Source organism: Pleurodeles waltl, chromosome 8 (assembly GCF_031143425.1).
Source record: "Pleurodeles waltl isolate 20211129_DDA chromosome 8, aPleWal1.hap1.20221129, whole genome shotgun sequence".
NCBI classification, from domain to species: Eukaryota; Metazoa; Chordata; class Amphibia; order Caudata; family Salamandridae; genus Pleurodeles; species Pleurodeles waltl.
In genome coordinates, this window is record NC_090447.1 from 531425674 (window position 1) to 531445826 (window position 20153).

Sequence of the window (20153 nt, forward strand, 5' to 3'; positions counted from 1 at the left end):
AATGGCAATTGTAGCAAAGATTATGTCCCCTGAAACTTAGAAATGACTTTCCCAGGTCCTGGATCCCGCTGGTAAGGTTGGGTATGTTCTCGGCGTAGTTTTTGAAGTAGTATGAAAGTACTAGGTTGCGCTTGCACAGGCTTAAAGCAGATCGCAGGTGAATTGTGATGTATGTGAGGTAAAGTAGGGAGTCTGCGTACTCCAGTTAAGGTTAGTAGGAGTGTGCGTACTCCACAGTGTGAGAGTAGGGAAGTCATTGAACTTCACATGTGTGTGGCGCTTTGTTCTAAAAAAAATTGTCCACATGGTTGTTGGTGATGTACAGACCCTGCGTGGTCTAAGACTCCGGAGTATATTGACAAGTGTAGGAGACACTTGGTTATATGTTGTAATCCATCTGGTTTAGAAGGTTGATCGGGTGTGGTCAACAAGTCAGTGAGTATGGTAATTGGGTGAGAGAAAAATTTCGACTTGAGATTTGGCAAGTTCTATGTGCACCAGAACAGACCCATTGGTCAGATGAGAGTAAAATTTGCAGGTCGAATTTTGCTTGTGAATGTGGGGGACTGAGAGAGAGGAATAGCTATATGAGCCAAAGGAGCCGTTAGTGAAAATGCGTAAGGTCTATGAAGCGGTTGTGTCCCTTCCTGTAGTAAACCAGCAGGTTTGTTTTAGTTATTGGGTTTTTGGGTAAGTGCTTGCAATAATTTGCATTAGTTGGGTGAATTGAGTTAAGGAGGACGTGCCGCAAGACTTTGTCAGCCGCTGTGTGTGAGTGTGACATCAGAGTGTGCCGCGCTGGGATAGGTTGGTTAGGGAAAGAGAGCCGCAACCAGATTGGCAGCCATCCGTGAGAAGCAATTGGTTGAGTAAGCAGGTGAAGGGAATCTTGGGAGTAAAAGTAATTTCATTATTGAATCAAAAGTAAACAGAATAGACAAAATGAAGTTTTTCAAGGCATTTAGGATTGTAATGAAGGGTAATACTTACATTAAGGCGTCAGTGGGGGAGCCAACCCCACCAGAAAATACTCCAGCTTACATTGTGATGGAGGAGCGAGATGTAGCACCGTGTTTGTGGTTGAAGCAACGGTGCAAGTTAACTAAAAATCAAGGGTCCTTAGCGTTTCCGGAGCATGGGATGTTTAATTTGAGAATTTTGGATCAATTGCAGATGCCATTATATGACATGAAGCTATTACCGAGACCAGCACAGTTTGAAGCCTTAGCGGTTTGGGAGCTAGTGGCTAGACAGTAGCAAGGGATGAAGTTCAAAAGGAGGATGAAATCATTAGCTGAAGCTAGATGGGATTGGGAGTAAAAGAGATGGAGAGCAGCGACATTACAGGATATCAAATTGTTCCCTGCCATTACCGAAGGAGATGAGGTAGAAGGGGAAGATAGTGGCAAAGAGGATGGGAATGGAGGAAGAAAGAAAAAGAGAAAGTCCAATGTAGATGATGATGATTCTGATGTTGAGGATCTCATTACGCAGTTGTTGAGAGATAGACCTCCACCTTCAACAACCTGTGTGGGGGGGTCCAGGCACTAATGCTACTGCCCCTACAGATGATCCGGCACAAGCAGAGGGAGCCGAGGGTGCTGTTCAGGCCGAATGCGGACAATTACCAGGGGTAGTACAAGAGTACACCTAATGCAGGAACTAGTACTGTAGTTCAGGCGCAGATACATCCACCTTCGGTGCAGAGTATCTGTCCAGATGTGCCAGTTCTTGAGACAGTCTCGAACATCATGGTGCCAAGGGAGTGTATTGCTACATGCACTACGTGCCAGGTGAACAGTGGTGCAGGGTAAGGGCAATTAAATATATTATGGACCATTGGCCTCTGCTTCCATTTTACATTGGTTCACGACTCCATTTTGTCGAGTCTGGTTCTGTGTGTAAAGCACTGTTCTGTGTTTTTCCACAAGCTTCTGCAAGCTGCAGGGTGGGGTGTTTTTCTGCTCAACTTCGCTCCAACTGCCTGATACGAAGGGCGCTATTTACATTCCACAAGCTATGAGTTAGGACAACAGGGGGTTGCGCCTGTACTCAAGGAGGAATGCAAGCTTCACCTTGGAGTCCTCTTCTGGGAACCTGCCCATTCCGAGGAGACGTCTCGAAGGGTGAAAAAGGTACAGCCGATTGCACAATTTGTAAAGGAGGGGGTCTTTCTCTAGAAAAGACTCCTGGGCGTTAGTAAATACTATAAAGGTCAGGAGCCTTGATGGACTGGTTTAGGAACTCTCTTCTGGGTTGGACGCAACGCCAGGAGGACTGATTGTCCCGAAGGAGACTCCCTGTGCCAGTCGATTTGGGTTCCCCGGGTTTGTGTGCGGCGGAGAGATGCAGAATCTCTTTTCGGTGAAGCCTTTCAATTTATAAGCATTGAAGAATATTGTGTGTGCGTGTGTAATATGCACTTATTCTTGCAGTTGTTTCCGTGTTATTTTTCATGATATCACAGAATGTTTATATTCTCACAGTTATTTGCATGTTATTTTTCATGATATATTAGTGTGGTCAGTTTTGCTATATGAGAACTTGCCCCTTAAATAAACTTGATTATTCTACTTACTAAGGTGTTTGAGAGTGATTGTTTCACATTGTGCCCTAAACTATCCTGAAGTGCATAGTTCTGTTATTCTGAAGAGTGAAGCAACACAATCTGGCGTAGTCGTTTGCAGGATTCGAAAAAAAAGGAAAATGTTTAATAAGATCAAAGCGAGTTCAAAAGCAAGTTCTCATGTATCAAATCCAGACATAGAAAAACCGGGGTGGGAAACTGCCCCGTATAAACTTTTAGCTTAGGAATGGTCACGTTGTGCTGGTTTGTGTGAAAATTGGAATGCGTGTATGTTAAATGCAGAACCTGAAAATGTTTTAACATGTTCACAAAAAGTGTCAATTGACAAGGGAAAAGAGATTTGTAAGTTAGTGAGGCGAGGCTGGATCTTGCTCTCTGTGTACAGAAAGTTGCATGAAAAATGTTAACAGTTACAGAAAGACCACGAGCATCTGGAGAAGGAGTTAGTAGAAGCCCGAAATTCCTCTACCATGTTAGCTTGTCAAAATAAATTGTTAAGTGATCAGCTTGAAATGTACCAGCTGGACGGCAGTTAGCGTTGCTCAATATAAACACAAGAAACGAGGGAAAGTTAATAAAAAGAAGGTACATTTAGCTATCTCTCAGGCAGGGTTAGCCTTTGACCCTGAATTTTGGGATGGAAACATCTGGGATATGTCTGATTTTTTAGATGAGTCCGGGGGTGATAACTGTCAAGATGTTAGTCAGGAAAAGACAGAGCGCAGGAATGTTGTCCGTGCGCAGACAATATATTGGCGAAAGTTACAGCATAGCCCAGCTAACCCTGGAGGGGTGATGCTGGATGCTCTGGAGGATTACACACAGCAAGAACTAAGCGATGTGATAGACAGATTTCGACAGAGGTCTGGGGAAACATTGCTTATGTGGATGGTTCAAGTGCATGATATGGGGGGGGTCGGGGGTCCAAATAGATCACAGCGACGCCCCGAGGCTTTGTATCTTAAGTACGGACCCAGTTATCCAAAATGAGTTTAGAACTTATCCAGGGAATGGTCCCATGACCAATCTGTTGGAGTTAGCGGCGCAAGGGTGTGCTCAGAAGTATCCGACAGAGTCAGACTGGCCACCTTAAGATAAACCTTGGTATACTTTGAGAGATGCAGTATAGAGATTGAAGGAGGAAGGGATGAAAACAGCTATCTTTCTGGGTAATGCTCATAATTTGATGAATGGAATTTTAAATGTGTCTGTGCAAAACCGGCTGATTAGCTCCGCTCCTCCTGCAAACAAGCATGTCATCATGACTGTTAATCAGACTGGTAACCCACTGTCTCAGGTGGTAGAAGCAGTGCGTGAGTTAAGTGATTTAGGGAAGTGGACTAAGCCAGAGAGGAATTCACGGTCTGAGAGTCGTACTGATAACAACAGGGTGTCAAGGCGGGACATGTTTCTGGCCTTGCTGAAAGATGGGGTGGCCAGGGATGACTGATGGGATAACCACCAAGGACATGTGTTCTGCTTTCCCTCTTATCTCATAACCGAGCTTACAGAACCTCTCTGGAATGCACTTCTGAGTTTAAAGAAGACATTTATTGTTGATAATTCTCCCCCACCCACAAGTTCCTGAGAGACGAAATTAGTAGATTGGAAGCACACATTCAAAAGTAGTTGCAGGAATGAAAGCAAAATATATCAAAGTACTTCTCAGTTGCAATGTACACAACAAATATAGCGGAAGACATAGCATAACTGTAAAGCAAAGCATAAAAGTCAAAATTCAGCACTGTATGGGCAAGGCGGTAGGGCCTATACTCAGCTTCATCTTTCTGGGGTCTGCAAGTTGATGACTCTGGTCAACTGCGAGAAAGAGATTCTCTACCCAAACGGAAGATGGGCAACTGATGTCTAGTTCCAGTCTCAAGTCAAGCAGATTCAAATCTAACTCTCTGTAGCCCAGAGTCATCCTTAAAAGCAAACTCAGTGTGAGAGCCAAAGAACCTTGGAGAGTGGCCAATTCTCCTGAGCTCCTTGTTCTCAGACTGGATTGCGAGGTAAACACAAGATCTACGTCCATCTTGTGGAAAAACACAGCTTGGAAAAACACAGACATCTACGATGTCTCAACTGCAATGTCGAACCCCACATTAAAGCCAATAGGCAGCTAACCTAAATATCAAGGGACATATTTATACTCCGTTTGCGCCGAATTAGCGTCGTTTTTTTCGACGCAAATTCGGCGCAAAACTAACGCCATATTTATACTTTGGCGTTAGACGCGTCTAGCGCCAAAGTAGGGGCAAATAGCGTCATTTTTTTGCGTGAACGCCTTCCTTGCGTTAATGAGATGCAAGGAAGGCGTTCCCGTCTAAAAAAATGACGGCGACGCAAATGCGTCGTATTTATACTCCCGGGCAAAAATCACGCCCGGGAGTGGGCGGGGCAAAAAACCCCGCATTTGCGCCACTTTTTAACGCCTGGGTCAGGGTAGGCGTTAAGGGGCCTGTGGGCTCAAAATGAGCCCACAGGTGCCCTCCCCTGCCCCCAGTGACCCCCCCTGCCACCCTTGACCACCCCAGGAGGACACCCAAGGATGGAGGGACCCATCCCAGGGACATTCAGGTAAGTTCAGGTAAGTATAAAAAAATTTTGGGGTGGCATAGGGGGGCCTTATTTGTGCCCCCCTACATGCCACTATGCCCAATGACCATGCCCAGGGGACATAAGTCCCCTGGGCATGGCCATTGGGCAAGGGGGCATGACTCCTGTCTTTACTAAGACAGGAGTCATGTAAATGGCGTCTGGGCGTCGTTAAAAATGGCGCAAATCGGGTGGAGGCGATTTTTGGCGTCAACCTGACTTGCACCATTTTTAAGACGCCCTAGTGCCACTTTTCCCAACGCCGGCGCTGCCTGGTGTACGTGGTTTTTTTCCACGCACACCAGGCAGCGCCGGTCTGCTTGCGCCGGCTAACGCCATTCAATAAATACGGCGCCCGCATGGCGCTTCAGAATGACGTTAGCCGGCGCAAAATTTTTTGACGCTAAACTGCGTTAGCGCAGTTTAGCGTCAAAAAGTATAAATACGGGCCCAAATGTAATGTCTAATGTCATGTCAAAGCCAATAGGCAGCTAAACTGAATACAGAATGTAATGGCTAATGCCATGTCAAAGCCAGTAGGCAGCTAAACTGAATACAAAATGTAATGGCTAATGCCATGTCAAAGCCAATAGGCGGCTAAACTGAATACAGAATGTAATGGCTAACTCCATGTTAAAGCCAATAGGCAGCTAAACTGAACAAAACATATAGGGGGTCATTCTGACCCTGGCGGTCATGGACCGCCAGGGCCAACGACCGCGGAAGCACCGCCAACAGGCTGGGGCGGTGCTTCCTGGCCAATTCTGACTGCGGCGGTAAAGCCGCGGTCAGAAAAGGGAAACCGGCGGTTTCCCGCTGGTTTTCCCCTGGCCATAGGAATCCTCCATGGCGGCGCTGTTCCGACCCCCTTCCCGCCATCCTGTTTCTGGCGGTTTTCACCACCAGAAACAGGATGGCGGGAACGGGTGTCGTGGGGCCCCTGGGGGCCCCTGCACTGCCCATGCCACTGGCATGGGCAGTGCAGGGGCCCCCTTACAGGGCCCCATAAAGATTTTTAGTGTCTGCTTTGCAGACACTGAAAATCGCGACGGGTGCCACTGCACCCATCGCACCCCTTCAACTCCGCCGGCTCCATTCGGAGCCGGCTTCATTGTTGAAGGGGCTTTCCCGCTGGGCCAGCGGGCGGCCTTCTGGCGGTCGCCCACCGGGCCAGCGGGAAAGTCAGAATGACCGCCGCGGTCATTTGATCGCGGTACGGTCTTCTGGCGGTTCCCGCCAGACGGGCGGCTTCCGCCGCCCGCGGGGGTCAGAATGACCCCCATAATGTGCTACTGGTGAACATTGAGCAACTAATATGCGCAGTGGTGAAACACAAAGTCTTTGGTCAAACACAATTAATAGCATCACAACATGTGGAGATGTACCGCAAACGCGGTTTGGATAAGAAGGAGGGGAGCAGGAAAGGGAACAAGAAATATAACAAACTGGTGAACCAGAGAAAGGCAGGATGGGAGGAGCGCGAGGATGAAAAGGGAGAGAGAGGGAGAGAGCCCCGCAGTAGAGAGAGATCCACAGATGATGGAGATTGGGAGCAAGAGCACTGAGGCTCAGATGGAACCCGGAGCAGAGAGATAGACTGAGAACAGACAGGTCCTGAGAGAACTCGAGGCAGAGAGTGGGAGAGAGAGCTGGTAAGCGCAGAGAGGTTGCAAAGCAGAGACAGGGAGGAGGAGTTTCCTGAGAATTACCACAGACTGTATCCTGATCTGACTTGGGCAGACTCCGATGTGTGCAGAGTGAAAATAGACTAGGAAATAGGTCAAACTCCGTTGCAGGAATGGGCTCGCAAAGATAACAGACCACATGTTAAAGTAGACATTTTTGGGAAACGTGGAAATATTCAGAAAGTTCGAGCCCTTGTTGACACCGGAGCGGAGGCCTCTTTAATTCATGGAAACCCAAGAAAATTCAAGGGACAGTACTTCACCATTACGGGATTGGGCGGAAAAGAAACCCCAGCAGTGCAGATAGTGGTTCCCATGAAAAAAGGGGCACTCCCAAAGAGAGAATACACTGTCTTGATTGTGCCCATTCCCGAGTACATTATTGGGATTGACATTTTGAAAGGGATGACCCTACATTTGGAAGATGGATGTTATCAATTTGGTTCCAAAAGATTTATATCAATAGCCGCTGCGAGGGTGGGGATGTTGAAGATTCCTCCAGTAACACTTCCCCAAGCCACTAAGGTGATTCAAATGAAACAGTACAGAATACCGGGAGGACATGAAGAGATTAGCCAGACTATACATGACTTACTGGAGGCCGGGGTAATAATTCCCATCACCACTGCGTGGAATAATGCCCTCTGGCCTGTTCGCAAACGTGATAACAGTTGGAGGATTTGCATTGATTATCGCCAGTTGAATAAACATACCCCTCCTCTGACTGCGGTGGTCCCAGACACCATTACTTTGATTGAAAACATACAGAAACACAGTGGGACCTGGTACGCCACAATTGACATTGCCAATGCGTTCTTCACAATACCAATAGCCACTGAGAGCCAGCCCAAGCTGGCATTCCAGTGGGCGGGGCGCCAGTACACCTTCTGTAGATTGCCCATGGGGTATTTACATAGCCCCACTATCTGTCACCGGCTGGTGGCAGAGCATTTGGATGAAGTATCAGTGGTTCCCGGAGTGCAAATTTCCCACTACATAGATGACGTGATGATGCAGGGAGAGACACAAGAACAGGTGCAGATTCAGCTAGAGAGGGTGGTGGAACATTTGCAGAATAAAGGGTGGGAGATTAACCCCGAGAAAGTGCAGGGACCATCTCAGAGCGTGACATTTTTGGGCATTCAGTGGAATCAGGGACACAGAGAAGTGTTGCCAAAAGTGAAACAAAAGATTAAAGAATTTGCAGTGCCGCGAAATCGGAAGGAAGCCCAGAGTTTTGTTGGACTATTCGGGTATTGGAGACAGCACATACCCCATTTGTCTCAGATTTTGGCCCCATTGTGCAAAGTTACACGAAAGAAGAATGCATTTGAATGGGGAGAGCAGGAGCAGCGTGCATTTGAATTGGCGAAAGACGCCATTCAGCACACTTTGGATTTGTGGCCGATTCGGGAGGGAGACATCGAGCTGAATGTGACAGTCCAGGGGCAGCATGCTAATTGGAGTTTATGGCAAAAACAAGGAAGAAAGAGGGTGCCCCTGGGATTTTGGACAAAGAAGTTACACGAGGCAGGAGAGCGGTACACTCCCTTTAGGAAGCAGCTGCTGGCTTGCTATTGGGCTCTGGTTGATACCGAGCAAATTACATTGGGAAATAATGCGATTTTAAGACCTGAAATCCCCATCATGCAGTGAGTTCTCCTAAGACTCACAGAATTGGGCATGCGCAGGAAGCCAGCATTATAAAATGGAAATGGTATGGACAGGGCATGAGCGGGTCCAAAAGGAACCGCCGTTTTGCATGAGCAGGTACCGCAGGCTCCCGTGGAGAATTCAGAAATGTTGCACGATGTACTTCCGGTGTGTGAATCTCCGGTAGGATGGGGCCAGCCATTCGCAGACTTGTCTGCAGATGATAAAAAACATGTGTGGTTCACAGATGGCTCAGCAAAATATGTTGGAGCGAAAAGGCACTGGAAAGCAGTGTCCTATAATCCTGTTACAAAGAAGCTTTTAACAACTACAGGACAGGGAAGAAGTAGCCAGTTTGCAGAGCTTTACGCTGTGTCTCAAGCTTTGAAACAAAAGCTACCTGGAAAATGTCACATTCATACAGATTCCTGGTCTACCGCCAATGGGTTAGCTGCTTGGCTTCCCACGTGGCATGCACATCAGTACAAAATCCATAACAAAGAGGTATGGAGGAAGGAGTTATGGCAGGAGATCTGGGAAATGTTACCTCAAAGCACCATGACTGTCTATCATGTGGACGCTCACTGTCCAACTGGTTCATTAGACCGATGGTTCAATTGTCAAGAGGCTGAAGTGGAGGCGCAGAATTCTGATTTGGTGGGAATGGCTAAATGGGCACACCAGGAATGCGGACATCTTGGAGAAAAAGCTACTCACAGGTGGGCAGAGATTAGAGGGATGCATCTTCCCCTAGATTTAATTAAAACAGCAATCATTGAATGTCCCATTTGTCAGCATACACAGCAAAGACCGGTCCCACAGGTGGTGAGAGGCCAGCTAGGCAGAGGTAAATTACCAGGACAGATATGGCAGATTGATTACATTGGACCAATGCCAGTGAGCAGAGGGTGTCAGTATGCCTGAACAGTGGTGGATTCTTACTCTGGTTATCTCATAGCCTTTCCCTGCAAGCGCGCAACTCAGCAGAGCACCCTGAAAACATTAAGGGGGTCATTACAACATTGGCGGTATAAGGCGCTTACCGCCGTGCAGAAGACGGCCAATACACCGCCGCGGCAGACCGCCACAGCTATTATGACACACATCTCGGAATCCGCCGAACTGCAGACACCCACACAACACCGCCACACCAAAGGTCAGCGATAAACATGCGGAAACAAATCCTCCACCTCCACGCCAACAGAAACACGCCCATGCTATTACGACCCACGAATCCACGCGGCGGTCTTTCAACCGTGGTATTCCATTGGCGGTACACACCGCTGCACTCAAAATACACACACAGCTCCAAAACACCGCCACATTGGACAATTCCAAATACACACACCTGAGACACATACACACACCACTCCCACACACCCAACACAATATAAAATACACACCCACATCACCCACAAACCCCTACAACCAAAAATTCTGAGAGAAGGCGAGAGATAGAGCACAGCTATTGACAAGCCCATCACACCGAGGCACACAACACCATCACCCACACAACATCCACGCACAAAACACCACATACCACTACACACACCACACTCATCAACACATACACCACCCCACACATCACACACACCACCCCATGTCACCCCAAAGACACCCCCGCTTCTCCGAGGAGGAGCTCAGGGTCATGGTGGAGGAAATACTACGGGTAGAGCCACAGCTATTTGGATCACAGGTTCAGCACACATCAATAGCCAGGAAGATGGAGCTATGGCGAAGAATAGTCGTCAGGGTGAACGCCGTGGGACAGCACCTAAGAAATAGGGAGGACATCAGGAAGAGGTGGAACGACTTACGGGGGAAGGTGCATTCCACGGTCTCCAGGCACAACATTGCGGTACAGCGGACTGGCGGCGGACCCCCACCTCCTCCCCCACAACTAACAACATGGGAGGAGCAAGTCTTGACCATCATGCATCCTGAGGGCCTCGGAGGAGTCGGTGGAGGATGGGACACTGATAAGTCAAATCTTAACTATCACATCCCCCACCCTACCTGCATGCTATCACACACCCCCACCCTTACACCCTCCCCTATCACCCCAAATCCTCACTAATGTACCCATAACACAAACCACCCATTCCAACACCAAGCCCTGCATGACACAACTAAGCATGCTCACCCCTCACCAAAGCATGCTCACTGCACATACCCAGAACACCCCCCAACCATCATCACACAAGCCCCCACACAGGAATACCTGCACTGGGGTTCACGCACACCCACCCATTGCACACCATGAAACACGCACATGCAATAATCATGTTCTTATACCGCTGCAGGAAACCGAAGGAACGTCACCACACCAGAGGGTCCAGACAACACCACTCCACCCACAGAAGAGGCCCACAGTGACGACGCAGCTCTGCCCCACTGGATCTTGATGACCAGCCCGGACCATCGTGGGCCTCAGGATAGTCGGTTCCCCTTGCCCAGCCACAGCCCAACACTGAGCTTCCACCCTCTGGTAACACCAGCACAGCACCCACCCAGCGGGCCCAAACCTCCCTACCCAGGACAGGTCAATCAGCGGTGTGTCCACCACCACAGGGCACCCAGGATAACCCACCACCCCAACAACAACAGGGACCTGGGGGCAGTGGTAGTGGGCACACGGTCCAGGGGACGGAGGCACAGGAACATAGGGGAACTGGGAGGGCTGCTCTGCGACAGAGGGAGGACAGGCCAAGGGAGCCCACTCTCCACGAGGCCCTATCCTCCGTCATGGGAGCATACCACCACTCCCAGGAGACTATGGCATTGGTACTGGACAAGTTGCAGGAGACCCTGCGTCTGCAGGAGGAGCAGTATTTGGGGTTCAGGGAGGAGCTCAGGACCATCGGCTCCGCCCTGGGCACCATCGTAGGGGTGCTGACGGACATTCAAAAGACCGTGAGGGACACAGTGGCACTCCAAGGGGCCCCTGACACTAGCCACGACGATGAACTGCCCACCACCTCCGCCGGCGTTAGTGGACAGGACGCCCCGCCACAGGACCACCACACCAGCACCCCACCCCCTGCAGACGGACACCCACCACGCAAGCGGTCTCTGAGATCCAGGAACAGGACAGAGGAAGATGGCAAGACCCCTGCCAGGAAATGAGACCACCCTGATTGTCCTCCCACTGTCTCATTTTGTCACCCTGTCCATACTTGAACTGCCCCAGCTCCACTTCCAATGCCCAGATGGCCAGTGCACCTGTGAGACTAATAGACTGGACTCTGCCATGGACATTCCTCCACCATCCCCCATCACCAGTTTACAACCCCCTTCATTTTTTGAGCACTTAAATAAACACCCTTGAAACACAAAAAAATCTGGAGTCAGTCTATGATTTGGAACTTTGTATTATCAATTACAGTGTCATAATGGGTTACACATTGTAAGGCCAACATACCAATGTCACACATCACAAGCCCTTCAAGGATGCAAGCAGTTGACACGTAGGTTACCACACTTGTGAAACTGAAATGGAAGGGTACAACTCAATTAACAAATAGTGAGTGAAATGTAGGTACAGGATAGAGGTAAACGTGTGAAAGTTAATGTAATGTTAAACAGGAAAATTTTCTCACCTATGTGTCACTGGAAATATTGCTGTATGACTGAATCCCTGTTGTCGTTTTCTTCTTCCTCAGCTTCATCCTCATCACTGTCCACAGGCTCCACAGCTGCCACAACACCGTCATCTGGATCATCCTCCTGCAGAAAAGGCACCTGGCGTTGCAATGCCAAATTATGGAGCATGGAGCAGGCGACGATGATGTCGCACACCTTCTTCGGTGAGTAGAATAGGGATCCACCTGTCATATGGAGGCACCTGAACCTGGTCTTAAGAAGGCCGAAGGTGCGTTCGATTACCCTCCTAGTCCGCCCATGGGCCTCATTGTACCGTTCCTCTGCCCTGGACCTGGGATTCCTCACTGGGGTCAATAGCCAGGAAAGGTTGGGGTAACTGGAGTCCCCCAATAGCCATACACGGTGCCTCTGGAGTTGACCCATCATATCAGGGATGCTGCTATTCCGCAGGATGTAGGCGTCATGCACAGAGCCAGGGAACACAGCATTTTCCTGCGAGATGTACTGGTCTGCCAAACAGACCATCTGGACATTCATCGAATGATAACTCTTCCTGTTCCTGTACACCTGTTCACTCCTGTGGGGGGGACCAGAGCTACATGGGTCCCATCAATGGCACCTATGACGTTGGGGATATGTTCAAGGGCATAGAAGTCACCTTTCACAGTAGGCAAATCCTCCACCTGAGGGAATATGATGTATCTCCTTACGTGTTTCAGCAGGGCAGCCAACACTCTGGACAAGACGTTGGAAAACATAGGCTGGGACATCCCTGATGAAATGGCCACAGTTGTCTGAAAAGACCCACTTGCAAGAAAATGGAGCACTGGCAGCACCTGCACGTCAGGGGGGATTCCAGTCAGATGGCGGATTGGTGACATCAGGTCTGGCCCCAACTGGGTACATAGTTCCTGGATTGTGGCACGGTCAAACGTGTAGGTGACGATGACATGTTTTTCTTCCATTGTCAACAGGTCCACCAGCGGTCGGTACACCGGAGGATTCCGCCATCTTCTCAAATGTCCCAGCTGACGGTGCCTAAGAAGGACAACAGCGAAGAGCCAGTCACTATTCCTCCAGGTATGTACCCACAGTTACACACAAGACTACACCAGACAATAAACCCTTCCTGTATGTGTGTTGAGTATAGGCCTAGCTATGTGTGACGCAGTAGTAAATGAAGCCATGTGGGCCCCTGAAATGGCGGCTGCGTGACCTCTAAACTGGGACAATGGGATTGTGGGGTAACTGTGCTGGCGTTGCACACCGTCGCGGTAGGCGGTCGTAGACCGCGGCGCACTGCTGCATTGGTTAACATTGGACCCTATGGGTCCCAGGAGCCAATGAACAGGTGCGCCGGCGGTGATGATGCGCCCCGCCGCGGACGTCACCGCCATTTTCTATCTGTTCAATCACTAGATACCTGACCTTCGACAGGAGAGGACCTACACTGCTAGTGCTGCTGTGACCTCGGTCTGGAAGCGACGATGGCTGCTGCATCTGGGGAAAGGGCCCCTGCCTTCACTGCACAGGAGTTGGAGAAACTTGTGGATGGGGTCCTCCCCCAGTACATGCTACTCTACGGTCCTCTAGACCAACAGGTTAGTACAGAGGGAGCACGTTGTATGGGCTAGGCCTGGGTGGAGAGGTCTGGGTGGAAGAGGGAAGGGGCCAGAGTTCATAGTACATTAATGCATGGGAATGAATGGGCCACATGGTCACAGTAGGGAGGGGGCCACTCACATTGACGGTGCAGTTGGTAATGACTGTTCCTCTTCCCTTGTGCATGTCATGTAGGTCAGCGCCCACCAGAAGAGGGACATTTGGCGTGCCATCGCCAAGGAGTTCCGGACCCTGGGGGCCCACCAGAGAGTGGGCACCCACTGCCAGAAGAGATGGGTGGACATTCGCCGCTGCAGCAAGAAGACAGTGGAGGCTCAGCTGGGGATGGCCTCCCAACGTGGGAGGGGTGCCCGTCGCACCATGACCCCCCTGATGTTCCGGATCCTGGCAGTGGCCTACCCTGAGTTGGATGGGTGCTTGAGGACATCACAGCAGACACAAGGGGGTGAGTACAACCTCATTCTGCTGACTTTGCATGCAGTAGAGGGGTCTGGGTGGGGGTGGTGGGCTGTGGGTGTCCCAAGGACAGGGCGAGTTAGGTAGGCAAGGCCCCTCCGTTATGTAGGCCATGTGGCACTCTACCCCACCTTAGCAGAGTGCCAAGTTGAGGTATAGTTGACCCTGTGGCATCCATGTGCGCAGATTTCCACCATTGCCATGTAGGCCATATCCCAGAAATTGCATGTGCAGAGGTCAGGAGCACGGCGTAATGCATGGGGCTGCTGCGTCTGTCTTGTCCGCCAACGGTAGCGGTATGCCATGCACTAAAACTCTCTTTGTTCTGTCTCCCCCCCCTTTTCCTGCTCTCCCTGTCCTTTTGTACATCAGCATCATCAGGCGGAGGTACAGTGGCACCGGAGCACGAGAGAGCTGCATCCCACATGGCCATGGAGGGCCACACCACAGACTCTGAATGCACCAGTGGGACGGAGGGCGAGGGGAGCTTCAAGTCGGCCACCGGATCACCAACCAGCGACACGGACTCGTCCGCCGATGGGAGCTCCCCTGTGGTGGCAGCACCATCTGTGCGCCCCACTTCTACAGGTACAGCCGCCACCTCCCCTACCAGCACCGCCCTCCCAGCAGCCCCTCAGCGTTCGCCCCGTGCCCGCTCACCCAGGAGGGTGGGCACCACCTTCGCCCCAGGCACCTCAGGCCCTGTCCCTGTCACCCCTGCTGCCATCAGTGAGGAGGCCATTGACCTCCTCAGGTCACTCACTGTTGGGCACTCTACCATTGTGAATGCCATCCAGGGTGTAGAACGAGAGTTGCAACACGGTAATGCATTCCTGGAGGGCATTCATTCTGGTCAGGCTGCCCTTCAGCGAACCGTGCAGTCTCTGGCCTCAGCACTGATGGCAGCCATTGTCCCTGTGTCCAGCCTCCCCCCTCCAACTTCCTCCACCCAGACCCAATCTCCTGTACCCCAGCCCATCCCAAGCACACCTACAGACCAGCATGCACACAAGTCAACACACACAAGTAGCTCAAGCAAACATAGGCACCACACACACCACAGGCACTCATGCAAGCCTCACCAACATACAGACACAGCAACATCCACTGTCTCCACTGTGTCCCCCTCCTCCTCTTCTCCCTCCTCCCTCCCAGTCTCGTCTACACACACACCTGCATGCACCACATCTACAGGCACTAGGACTCGCACCAGGACACCCAGCACCACAAGCCGCTCACCTGCACTTACCACCTCCACTGCCATTTACACGTCCCCTGTGTCCTCTCCCAGTGTGTCTGTGACGCCCCCTCCCAAAGTACCCAAACGCCGGCAATCACTCACCCAACATCCATCCACCTCACAACAGCCTCCAGTACCTGCACCTGCACCCAAAACACCTAAAGTGACACCTCCTACAACCACCTCCTCTTCCTCCACTCCCAGACCCACTCCAGCTACCCATCCGTGTCCGTCAGAAACTGTCCCTATGTCAAATGGACCTTTTTGCCCCCAGCCCCCCCTCCAATTCATCAGTCCCGTCGTAGTGCCTCAGCCAAAAAGCCTCCAGTACCAGTGGTGCGTGTTCCAGGTTTTTGGAGTGCAGCGGCCACCAGGGCAGGCAGTAGGACCCGGAGCCAAGGCACTGGCAGCCCACCCCCTGTAAAGGCTCTGAAATTGGAGAGTGGACGACGGGACCGTGTGAAGACTCCTGGTGGAACAACAAGTGACATGGGATCGAAGGCGATTGGTGAGTCAGCTGTAACTCCAAAAAAGGTGGGGAAGGTCCAGAGGAAGTCTGCCCAGCCTGTTGTGAGTGTGACGGCGGAGAAATGCGCCATCATTTCCGGCGGTCCAGACATAACCGCCAGCACCATCGTCACTGGTCCAGAGACCACCGCCAGAGTCACAGCCCAGGAGGGCACAAGTATCGTTACTGGCCAGAAACCACCGCCGGAGTCACAGCCCAGGAGGGCACAAGTATCGTTACTGGTCCAGAGACCACCGCCGGAGTAACAGCCCAGGAGGGCCCAAGTATCGTTACTGGTCCAGAAACCACCGCCGGAGTCACAGCCCAGGAGGGCCCAAGTATCGTTACTGGTCCAGAGACCACCGCCGGAGTCACAGCCCAGGAGGGCCCAAGTATCGTTACTGGTCAGGAGACCACCGCTGGAGTCACAGCCCAGGAGGGCACAAGTATCGTCATTGGTCAGGAGACCACCGCCGGAGTCACAGCCTAGGAGGGCACAAGTATCGTCACTGGTCAGGAGACCACCGCCGGAGTCACAGCCCAGGAGGCCACAAGTATTGTCACTGGTCAGGAGACCACCGCCAGAGTCACAGCCCAGGAGGGCACAAGTATTGTTACTGGTCAGGAGACCACCGCCGGAGTCACAGCCCAGGAGGACACAAGTATCGTTACTGGTCCAGAAACCACCGCCGGAGTCACAGCCCAGGAGGGGCCAGGATGCCACAGCCCCGCTGGGCAATGATGGAACGTCATGCGACACACCAATGCCCATTGTAGGGATCGTCATGCCACACACCAATGCCCATTGTAGGGATCGTCATGCCACACACCAATGCCCATTGTAGGGATCGTCATGCCACACACCAATGCCCATTGTAGGGATCGTCATGCCACACACCAATGTCCAGTGTGGAGATCGTCATGCCACACACCAATGTCCTTATCAGAACCGCCATGTCAAAGCACCGCTGAACAGGGCAAAGACCGCCATGTCAAAGCACCGCTGAACAGGGCAAAGACCACCATGTCAAAGCACCGCTGAACAGGGCAAAGACCGCCATGGCAAAGCACCGCTGAACAGGGCAAAGACTGCCATGTCAAAGCACCGCTGAACAGGGCAAAGACCGCCATGTCAAAGCACCGCTGAACAGGGCAAAGACCGCCATGTCAAAGCACCGCTGAATAGGGCATGCATAGTGTAGGAATGAATGGACCGCCACATCAGGCATCCTTATCCCATGTGCAGCTGGGACAGTCACAGGACAGGAACTTTCACGGGGAGACTCATCCAGTCTGGGCACCAGTCCCCCTCCAGAACCAGTGGAGACCTGCATCTACTTGAGAGACTGTGGCTTTGTACTCCCCAGGATGGCACAGTGGGCAAACCACCCACTGTAGAGACTTGAGAGACTGGGGCTTTGCACTCCCCAGGATGGCACAGTGGGCAAACCACCCACTGTAGAGACTTGAGAGACTGGGGCTTTGCACTCCCCAGGATGGCACAGAGGGCAAACCAGCCACTGTAGAGACTTGAGTGACTGTGGCTTTGCACTCCCCAGGATGGCACAGTGGGCAAACCACCCACTGTAGAGACTTGAGAGACTGTGGCTTTGCACTCCTCAGGATGGCACAGTGGGCAAACCACCCACTGTAGAGACTTGAGAGACTGTGGCTTTGCACTCCCCAGGATACATCAATGGGCATGGAGCCCCGTCGTGGATCTGGCTTCGCATTCATGTGGCTGAGGTGCCCCCCCTTCCCTTCCCCCTGAGGTGCCTGTAGTGTTTCCATCTGATGCCCCGGCAGTGTTCTCTCCGATTTTGGTCAGGTATCTATTGTGGGCCTCGCCCATGCATTTTTGGACTGTTGGTGCACGGACATTGTTGTGTACATATCTGCACTACTTCTCGGATTGTATGTGTAAATAAGAGTGATTTAGAGATATATATCTGTATAGTTTTGTATGACATGTATATTGGCACATTACAATGTTTGCCTGAATTTCGTATTGTCTGTGCATTCTTCCGGGGGGATTGTGGGTTGTTAATGTGATTTTTGTGACTGCAGTGGTGTGTATGTTGTATAATGCGAGGGTGGGGGTGTTTGGTGGGTGTCCCCCTGACTTTTGCCTCCCCCCTCCCCCGCGTCGTAGATGCAGTACTCACCGGTATCTTCTGCGCCTACGTAGCTGTTGGTCGTAAAGGAGCAGAAAGACAAGGGCAGGGAGTATTTGTAGTTCCGGCACCATGGTGTCCTCGTTCCTCGTGGGATGTGTTCAGGTGAGCGTTTTCCCATTGCAGAAACTGTTTCCGCCGTGTTTTTATCCACGGTGAATCCCCCCGGAAAAGGTGGCGGATTGGCGGGTTGTAATAGTGTGGGCGGTACATTGTCTCCCGCCTGTCTGTTGGTGGTAACCGCTGCGCTGCTTGTCTGTACCGCCGTGGCGGGCAGTGTGTTAAAGTGGCTGTCTTTGTTGGCGGTTTCCGGCAGGGTCGTAATTCCCTTTTTTGGCCGCCGGCCTGTTTGCGGTATTACCGCACCTTTAACACCGTCCGCCAGGGTTGTAAGGACCACCTAGGTCTGTTGATTCTGTATTATGGAGTGCCGCTCCAAATTCAAAGTGATAACGCCAGCCACTTCTAGGGCAGACTAGTGCAGGACTATTGTGCACAACACAACATCAAGTGGATTTTTCACATACCTTACTACCCACATGCAGCGGGACTGATTGAGAGAATGAATGGGTTGTTGAAAGAACAATTGAGGAAACTGTCTGATGGTACACTGAAGGGGTGGAGGGATAATTTGTACGATGCTTTGCAAATTTTGAACAACCGACCCCTTACAAATGCCGAGACACCTCTCATGAGAATGCTCACACCTGCTTTACAGATTAATCCATTTACAGCAAGCAATACCATTGTGTATTGGGAAACAGCTCCAGGAGCTTTGGCCCCATATTGAGCTACACCAGAATCTGCAGGATTTGACCTGCATGCCTTACAAATGCATCGATTGAAGCCTAGAGACATCACTCTGATTGAAACAGGGGTTGGAATTCAGATTCCCCCTGAGCATTATAGTCTAATCGCCCCTCGATCTGGGCTTGCCCTGAGAGGCATCCAAATTTTAGGAGGCGTGATAGATGCAGACTACCAGGGCGAGTTGAAAGTCATTCTCTTGAACAGTGGTGACACAGACCTAGTGGTGCAACCCGGTGATCGCGTTGCCCAGATTATCATCATGCCGGTTTATGGAGGTGTTGTCAAGAAGGGGAGTGCCCCAGCCCTTCTCACTGTGAGAGGCAAAGGAGGGTTCAGATCTACTGACAAGAACCCAGGGGCCAAAGTGTGGATTGAATCCCCAAATAACCCTCCTCAACCCACTGATGTCATTGCCACTGGACTAGACAATGTCCTGGTAGTTATGCGACCTGGTCAAGACAAATGGGAACATGTTACCGCTGACAAATGCTATTTGCGAGAATGATAATACGTGTTTTGTCTTTTGTTCTTTTCAGATCATCCTGTGGGGTGCCTGTGCGATTAGTGTGGTGTATGGAGCCCTTTTGGGAGGCTCCACCGGGGAGTGGGAGGGGCTCATAGCCCAAAGATTCAATCGTCAGCCACAGATGCCGACGCTATTACATCAACCGAACAATGTTTGGATTAATCTGGCGCAGGAAGTGCTGAATGTATATCACTTCTGTATGAGTAACATGCAAAGCGTTCAAGATCTGATCACCATGTGTCTAGTGGCGGTGCCCACTACTGCTGCAGTATTATTGCACATCTTTAACGATACAAACCAAGATGGAATGGTGGATGTGAGTGACATTCGCACCCATCTGTCACTCTATGAGTACTGCCGTCATTGCCCAGATGTGGGCAGGCGGTTGTGGAGGAACATGACATCCATACTCACGTTTAACATCTCAAATGGAGATGTGTGCTATTCATTGACCTGTGATTCTATAAAAATAGGTAAATGTGCTCAGCTTCAACTGGAGAAAAGAGACAAAAACTTAACTGCTGCACAACAGACATTGTGCCACTCACGAAATGACCTGACCTGTTTGAATGTAAATAATTCAATGTTTTGCCAGAATGTGGTGCCTGCTGCCAGCCCCATTTGAAACGTTAAGTTGCCTAAAGGTTGGCTCTTTTCATGTGGTAACATCTCTTTTACCTATATCCCAGC